Genomic DNA, 8,315 nt, shown 5'->3' with positions numbered 1-8,315 from the left:
ATTCGGATCAAAATGCTGTTAAACAGTTGAGATTCCATTGAAGTAAAAGGGGAGAATATGATGGGTGGGTCAGCTGATTTTGCAGGTTTTAAATCTCATTATTTGTTGTCACAAATAACCCTCAATAATGCAGTGCTGGGAATGGAATACTTTTCAGGCACAGCATGGGTTGCATATCGATCGACACTGTCCCCATCAAATACTGCCAAGCAGGTACAGCAAGCACATGGTTATATAATAATCTTTATTATTGTCACAAGTCGACTTACATTAACACTGCAATAATGTTACTGTGAAAATCCCCTGGTGGCCGGCGCCTGTTCGGGTGTACAGAGGGAGAATTCGGTATGTCCAATTCACTTAATAAGCATGTTTTTCGGGACTTGTGGGAGGAAACTGGAGCACCCGGAGGAAACACACCGGCATGGGGAGAATGTGCAGACTCCACTCAGACAGTGACCCAAGCCGGGAATCGAACCTTGTACCCTGGCACTGTGAAGCAACAATGCTAACCACTGTGCTACCATGCCACCTGTTAGATAAAGAATAAAGCTACCTCTACACTGCATGATTCCTCGGACCAGGAGAGGCCAGGTCGCTACAATGTGAATTTTCACATGTTAATCTGATAGACATAAAGTTTGTGAAATGTTATGGGGTACTAAAGCCTGGATAAGACCACTATCTTTGGAAACTCTACACTGTAGAAGGAGGCCACATGGCCCATTGAGTTGCATCGACCCTCCAAAAGAGCACTCAACCTCGGCGCACTGCTCCATCCCAGCCCTGTAACCCCATGCATTGATCATGGCCAACACACCTAACCTGCACATCTCTTGACTGTGGGAGAAAACCTGAGCACCTGGAGGAAATCCACGCAGACATGGGAGAAAGTGCAAACTCCACACAGATGGTGCGATTCGCTTGCCGTGATGCGCTCAAGAGAGAGCACAACACAACCGGAATATCCTGGGAGAGTCCTCGAGCGGGACTCCCAGCAATCTCCGCGCCTCATGGGATTCACCAAAGTCCTGCGAGATGTCAAAGTCGGAACTCTGCCCAAAAGGGGTGGGGCTAAATGGTGCACGCGAAAGTAGGTCGTAAACCTACTTCTGACCTATTGCTCAGGATACACCGGCCTCCTTCGATTCTCCAGCCTCCCCCAGGGAACCTGCAGCTGGGCGTCAATCAGTGCTGGTCCACACAAGCATGGACCAGGCAGAACAACACCTGGGGGGTCTGCCAGGCCATCGGAGACCCATGAGTGGTCAGGCGAAGTGCAGGATCCCTGTCCCTCCCCTGGAACACGTGCCAAGGTGCCTGGGTGGCACTGCCTAGCTGGCAGGAGCACTGCCAGGGTGGCAGTGCAAAGCTGGCAGGAGCACTGCCTGGATGCCAAGTTGGCTGTGCAAGGGTGCCTGAGTGTCAGGGTGGCTCTGCCAATGGTCACGGGGCAAGGGGAGACGTGCATAAAATGAGGGTGGGGGTGTTGAAGGGTGGGGAGTGCAGGGCAGGTATGTTGGGGCCTCTGGGAGGCTGGAGGGTGATGGGTGGGTGCCCTGGAAGGGTGGGGATGGTGTGGGGGGGGGGTCTTGAAGAGGAAGGACCCCCAGGGACTCCATAGCTTTGTGTCCATAGCTTTGGGGGCTGTAGGGTCGTGTTTATGTGTGTAGTGGGTGACATTTCCCATGGGTGGGGGGTGCGGGGGCACACAAGCTCCCTTAATGGTCGGGACTTCCTTTCAAAATGGTGTCCCATTCTGAGTTCAGCTCCCCAGTGCTAACAGTGTGGGCTAAACTGGTGAGAAACTCCCAGGGCCAGAAAAAATGACTGTGTCATTGAATAGTGGTGGGGAGCTTGCCAGCAGAGACGGCAGGAAACTCATTGAAAAACGTGCCGCAAATGAACTTATACATTTTTCCAGAGAATCATGCCCAGACAGTCACCCATGGCAAAAATAAAAGAATCCAAAGAGCTTCTACAAGTACATAAAGGGCAAAAGAGTAACAAGGGAGAGAGTAGGGCTTCTTGAGGATCTACAAGGTCATCTATGTGCAGATCCCCAAGAGCTGGGTGAGATCGTAAATGAATATTTCTCATTGGTATTTATTGTTGAGAAAGGCATAGATGTCATAGAACTTAGGGAAATAAATAGTGATGTCTTGAGGAGTGCACATATTACAGAGAATGAGGTGCTGGAGGTCTTTAAAGCATTAAGGTAGATAAATCCCCAGGACCTGATGAAATGTATCGCAGGATGCTGTGGGAGGCGAGGGAGGAAATTGCAGGTCCCCCTAGCAGAGATATTTGAATCATCAACAGCCACAGGTGACGTGCCTGAGATTGGAAGGGAGCAAATGTTGTGTCTTTGTTCAAGAAGGGGCGCAGGGAGAAACCTGGGAACAACAGACTGGTGAACCTATCGTCTGTGGTGGGTATTAGAAGGTATTCTGAGAGACAGGATCTACGGGCATTTAGTGAGGCAAGGACTGATTAAGGACACCCAGCGTGGCTTTGTGAGCGGAAAATCATGTCTCACAAATTTGATTGAGTATTTTGAAGGGGTCACCAAGAAGGTAGATGAGGGCAGTGCAGTCAACATGGTCTACATGGACTTTAGCAGGGCCTTTGACAAGGTACCGCATGGTAGGTTGCTGCATAAGATTAAATCTCACGGGATCCAAGGTGAGGTAGCCATTTCAATACAAAATTGGCCTGACGACAGAAGACAAAGGGTGGTTGTAGAGGGTTCTTTTTCAAACTGGAGGCCTGTGACCAGTGGTGCACCTGAGGGATCAGTGCTGGGTCCACTGTTATTTGCTATTTATATGAATGATTTGGATGAGAATTTAGGAGGCATAGGTAGTAAGTTTGCAGATGACACCAAGATTGGTGACATAGTGAACAGTGAAGAAGGTTATCTAAGATTGCAACGGAATCTTGATCAATTGGGTCAGTGGGCGATGAATGGCAGATGGAGTTTAATTTAGATAAATATGAGGTGATGCATTTTGGTAGATCGAATCGGGGCAGGTCCTTCTCAGTTAATGGTGGGAGTTGAGGAAAGTTAGAGAACAAAGAGATCTAGGCTCATAGCTCCTTGAAAGTGGAGTCACGGGTGGACAGGGAGGCATGCTTGGTTTCATTAGTCAAAACATTGAGTTGGGCCGACTTGCTGAAGTTGTAGAAGACATTATTAAGGCCACACTTGGAATACTGTTAGCAGTTCTGGTCACCCTATTATAGAAAGGATATTATTAAACTAGAAAGTGAAGAAAATATTTACAATGATGCTACTGGGACTGGATGGTTTGAGTTATAAGGAGAGACTAGTTAGACTGGGACTATTTTCCCTAGAGCGTAGGAGGCGCAGGGGTGATCTTAGATCTATAAAATAATGAGGGGCATAGATAAGGTCGATAGTCAACATCTTTTCCCAAAGGTAGGGGAGTCTAGAACAAGAGAACATAGGTTTCAGGTGAGAGGGGAGAGATACAAAAGAGTCCAGAGCAGCACTTTTTTCATACAGAGGGTGGGGAGTGTCTGGAATGAGCTGCCAGACACAATAGAGGCGGGTACAATTTTGTCTTTTAAAAGCTTTTAGACAGTTATATGGGAAAGCTGGGTATAGAGGGATATGGGCTAAACGTGGGCAATTGGGACTAGCTTAGTGGTAAAAACCGGGTGGCATGGAGAAGTTGGGCTAAAGGGCCTGTTTTCATGTTGTAAACCTCTACAATGACCCGATGAGAGACATATTGATGAAGCTTGGTGTGTATTCCGTTATCGTCACAGTAAAAACATTTGGCTCCACCTGTTAAATTCCAGTGCAGGAGCAGGTCCAATGCAGGGTCACAGCAGGTAGTGGGTGAGTTCCATGCCAGTGCAGGATTATTGCCAGTGCTGGGTGAGTTCCAGTTCAAGGTCATTGCCAATGTTGGGTGAGTTTTGATCCAGCACGGATGAGTTCCAGTGCAGTGTGATTGCCGGTGCTGGATGAATTCCAGTGCTGTATTCTCAGTTTGCTTGTGGTGGAGACAATAAAGCCAATTCTTAGCAAGACAGCAAGGCTGGTGCATCTCACATCAGACACTTTAAGGGTTAACTTGCAAAGAAAGTGCCTTGCTGTGGGAAAATAGAAAATCAACTCATGGTTGACATGGTTAAGATGGGAAAATGGACTTATTGTTAAATCCAGGGATTTAAATTTTCTAACCCTGACAAGAGGCTGAGTAACTCGAGCAGTTGACTCCTGACACCCAAACACCGCAGACTGAAGTCCCAGGGCTACCTGTCACTTTTCATCAGTCAGCTCAGACTGCAAACCAGGTCAGTGCAGACAGATCCTGTGTGTTCTTCAGACACTGATGCATCCTAACTCTGTGCCAGGCAGTCACTCATTCTTGAAACAATCGTGGTATGTCTGCAGCTCTGAGTTACAGAATGATTCTCCCACACACCCTTATATTCAGCTGGCAGCAAGCAAGGTCAGCATTCTATTGCATCAGGACGTTCAAAGAGACTCGCATCCAATGCAATATTGTTTTGAAGTGGACTCGGTCCAATCTCAGAAACAAGCAAAGTTGCTAATAATTGTTGTGTTAAGCACACTGGGATAACATGGGCTGCAACTGGATGCAGCTATAACTGAAATATACTCCAGAGCTTGAAGTGAGTTCAATCTGATTTATTGAACCTGTCACACAGTTTGCACAGTTCTCTGTGAGTTCGACTCTCTGCTAACCCAAGTGTGATCTCTCTGTCTGACTGAACCAGACTTGCGCTTAGCCACGTGCTGTATGCGTTATGTGATATATACACTGGACTCACTCTGTAGTTGTCCCTCGTGGAAAGAGGGGGAGTGTGAGTGCCTTGTGCCTTTTATAGTGGGAAACCACCCCCAAGTGTTCTGCTTGCTGATTGGTTATGTCCTGTTTCCTGTGCTCATTAGCTGCCTGTCTGTATCTCATTATGTGCGTGTCTGCATATCATGACATCTCCCCTTTTGAAATGTTTTTCTATGGCCTATGTGAAAGTATTTACGTGTAGGTCGAAAAACTAATGTATTTACATGAGATGGCAGATGGGAACATATGTACATATGAAAACAGGTGTCTAATGTGCGAAAACAGAACATAGCAAACAAAACAAATGTTCATAAGTCCAATCTCTGGGGCTTGCGTCTGATCCTGGTCGACCGGCGGAAAGGTGGTGGTGGGGACGGCGCCTTGATAGGCGGGATTGCAGCCAGACTGGTGGCCTCGTGGTTCGAGGTGTCAGGAGGTGGCACAATAACAGATGGAAATAACGAAGAATGTGGTTGCGGGCGGGCAACTGTTCGCAGCGCCTCACAACAGAGCCATCAGCCATACGCTGATGTAAGATACAATGTAAGATCAAGGAGCAGCCTGTCAGACAACAACCGCTGGAGCTGACCAGCCTCCATCAGGACAGCTTGATTCGAGCAGGATCCGCCGGGGATAGCACAGGCAAATCGGTGGCATAAGCATCATAGCCCTGCTTTTGCCAGTCCCTGAGTTTCTGCACCTTCTGCAGCACCGGGAGGTGATCCAGATCAGGCAAGTGTATGGCTGGAAGAGCCGTCCACAGGTCCCTGTTCATCAGGAGTTGAGCCGGTGACATGCCAGTAGACTGAGGGGTTGCCCTGTACGCAGGCAGCGCAAGGCTGATGTCAGAAGCAGAATCCACAGCCTTGCAGATGAGCTGCTTCACTATGTGCACCCCTTTCTCAACCTTCCCATTGGACTGTGGGTAATGTGGGCTGGAAGTGATGTGATGAAATTGATATTGCTGGGCAAATATTGACAACTCTTGGCTGCTGAAGCAAGGACCATTGTCACTCATGACAGTGATTGGAATACCATGCCTAGAAAACGTCTCCTTACAGGCCTTGATGACGGTCTTGGATGTGATGTCCGCAAGCTTCATAACTTCTGGATAGTTGGAAAAATAATCGATGATGAGCACATAATCACGACCATTGGCGTGAAAGAGGTCGATGCCCATCTTGGACCATGGGGAGGTCACCATTTTGTGCTGCTGAAGCGTCTCCTTGCCCTGTGCTGGCTGGAAGATTTGACAGGTCGGACAGTTGAGGACCATATTTGAGATGTCCTGACTAATCCCAGGCCAGTAGACAGCTTGCCTGGCTCTGCGCCTGCACTTCTCGACACCCAGAGGCCCCTCGTCGATTTGCCGCAGCACCAAGTTCTGGAGACTGCGTGGAATGACAATGCAATCCAGCTTGAGAAGGATACCATCAACCACCATCAGGTCGCCCTTGACATTGAAGAAGTGGGGGCACTGCCCTTTTTGCCAGCCATTGGTGAGGTGGTGCATGACACGCTGCAGAAGCGGGTCTTAGGCTGTCTCGTCGTAAATGCGGATCACCTTTTCATCCGACGCCGGGAGGTTGCTGGCCCACAGCTGCACCTGTGATTCGATCTGTTGGACGAATGCCGGCGGGTCAGCAGGCAAGGTTATGGAGCGGGACAAGGCATCCGCAATAATGAGCTCCTTGCCAGGCGTGTACATGAGCTCAAAGTTATACCGTCTGAGTCTGAGGTGGATGCGCTGCAGCCAAGGCGTCACGTCATTCAGATAATGTGGACCAGAGGCCTGTGGTCCATCTCGACGGTCAACGTCAGCAGGCCGTAGACATAATCGTGGAACTTGAGAATTCCAGTAAGAAGGCGCAGGCATTCCTTTTCAATTTGGGCATACCGCTGCTCAGTGGGTGTCATTGCCCGTGATGCGTAGGCAACTGGAGCCCAGGATGAGGTGTCATCGCGCTGGAGCAACACCGCGCTGATGCCGTCCTGGCTCGCATCTGTCAAGATTTTCGTTTCCCTGTCAGGGTTAAAAAATGCCAATACAGGTGCAGTGGTGAGCTTGGCTTTCAGCTCCAACCACTCTGCTTGATGGGCTGCCTGCCACTCAAAGGCAGTAGACTTTGTCACCAGGTGTCTGAGGGCCGTGGTGTGTGAGGCCAGGTTTGGGACAACTGGATGCAGCTTTGACTGACAATTCTTTGAGGAAGTGACAAATTCTTTGAGGAAGTGACAAAGTTAATTGATGAGGGAAGGGCTGTAGGTGTCATATACATGGACTTTAGTAAGGTGTTTGATAAGGTTTCCTCATGGCAGGTTGATGGAAAAAGTGAAGTTGTATGGGGTTCAGGGTGTACTAGCTAGATGGATAAAGAACTGGCTGGGCAACAGGAGACAGAGAGTAGTGGTGGAAGGGAGTGTCTCAAAATGGAGAAGGGTGACTAGTGGTGTTCCACAGGGATCCGTGCTCGGACCACTGCTGTTTGTGATCTACATAAATGACCTGGAGGAAGGTACAGGTGGTCTGATTAGCAAGTTTGCAGATGATACTAAGATTGGTGGAGTTGCAGATAGCGAGGAGGACTGTCAGAGAATACAACAAAATATAGATAGATTGGAGAGTTGGGCAGAGAAATGGCAGATGGAGTTCAATCCAGGCAAATGCGAGGTGATGCATTTTGGAAGATCAAATTCAAGAGCGGACTATATGGTCAATGGAAGGGTCTTGGGGAAAATTGATGTACATAGAGATCTGGGAGTTCAGGTCCATTGTACCCTGAAGGTGGCAACGCAGGTTGATAGAGTGGTCAAGAAGGTATACAGCATGCTTTCCTTCATCGGACGGGGTATTGAGTACAAGAGTTGGCAGGTCATGTTACAGTTGTATAGGACTTTGGTTCGGCCACATTTGGAATACTGCATGCAGTTCTGGTCGCCACATTACCAGAAGGATGTGGATGCTTTGGAGAGGGTGCAGAGGAGGTTCACCAGGATGTTGCCTGGCATGGAGGGCGCTAGCTATGAAGAAAGGTTGAGTAGATTAGGATTGTTTTCGTTGGAAAGACGGAGGTTGAGGGGGGACCTGATTGAGGTCTACACAATTATGAGAGGTATGGACAGGGTGGATAGCAACAAGCTTTTCTCAAGAGTGGGGTTGTCAGTTACAAGGGGTCACGATTTCAAGGTGAGAGGGGGAAAGTTTAAGGGAGATGTGCATGGAAAGTTTTTTACTGGGCAGCAGGGTAGCATGGTGGTTAGCATAAATGCTTCACAGCTCCAGGGTCCCAGGTTCGATTCCCGGCTGGGTCACTGTCTGTGTGGAGTCTGCACGTCCTCCCCCTGTGTGCGTGGGTTTCCTCCGGGTGCTCCGGATTCCTCCCACAGTCCAAAGATGTGCGGGTTAGGTGGATTGGCCATGCTAAATTGCCCGTAGTGTCCTAATAAAAGTAAGGTTAAGGGCGGGGG

The sequence above is a fragment of the Scyliorhinus canicula genome, chromosome 9, assembly GCF_902713615.1.
Source record: "Scyliorhinus canicula chromosome 9, sScyCan1.1, whole genome shotgun sequence".
In the NCBI taxonomy this organism is placed as follows: domain Eukaryota; kingdom Metazoa; phylum Chordata; class Chondrichthyes; order Carcharhiniformes; family Scyliorhinidae; genus Scyliorhinus; species Scyliorhinus canicula.
This window is presented reverse-complemented; position numbering follows the sequence as displayed.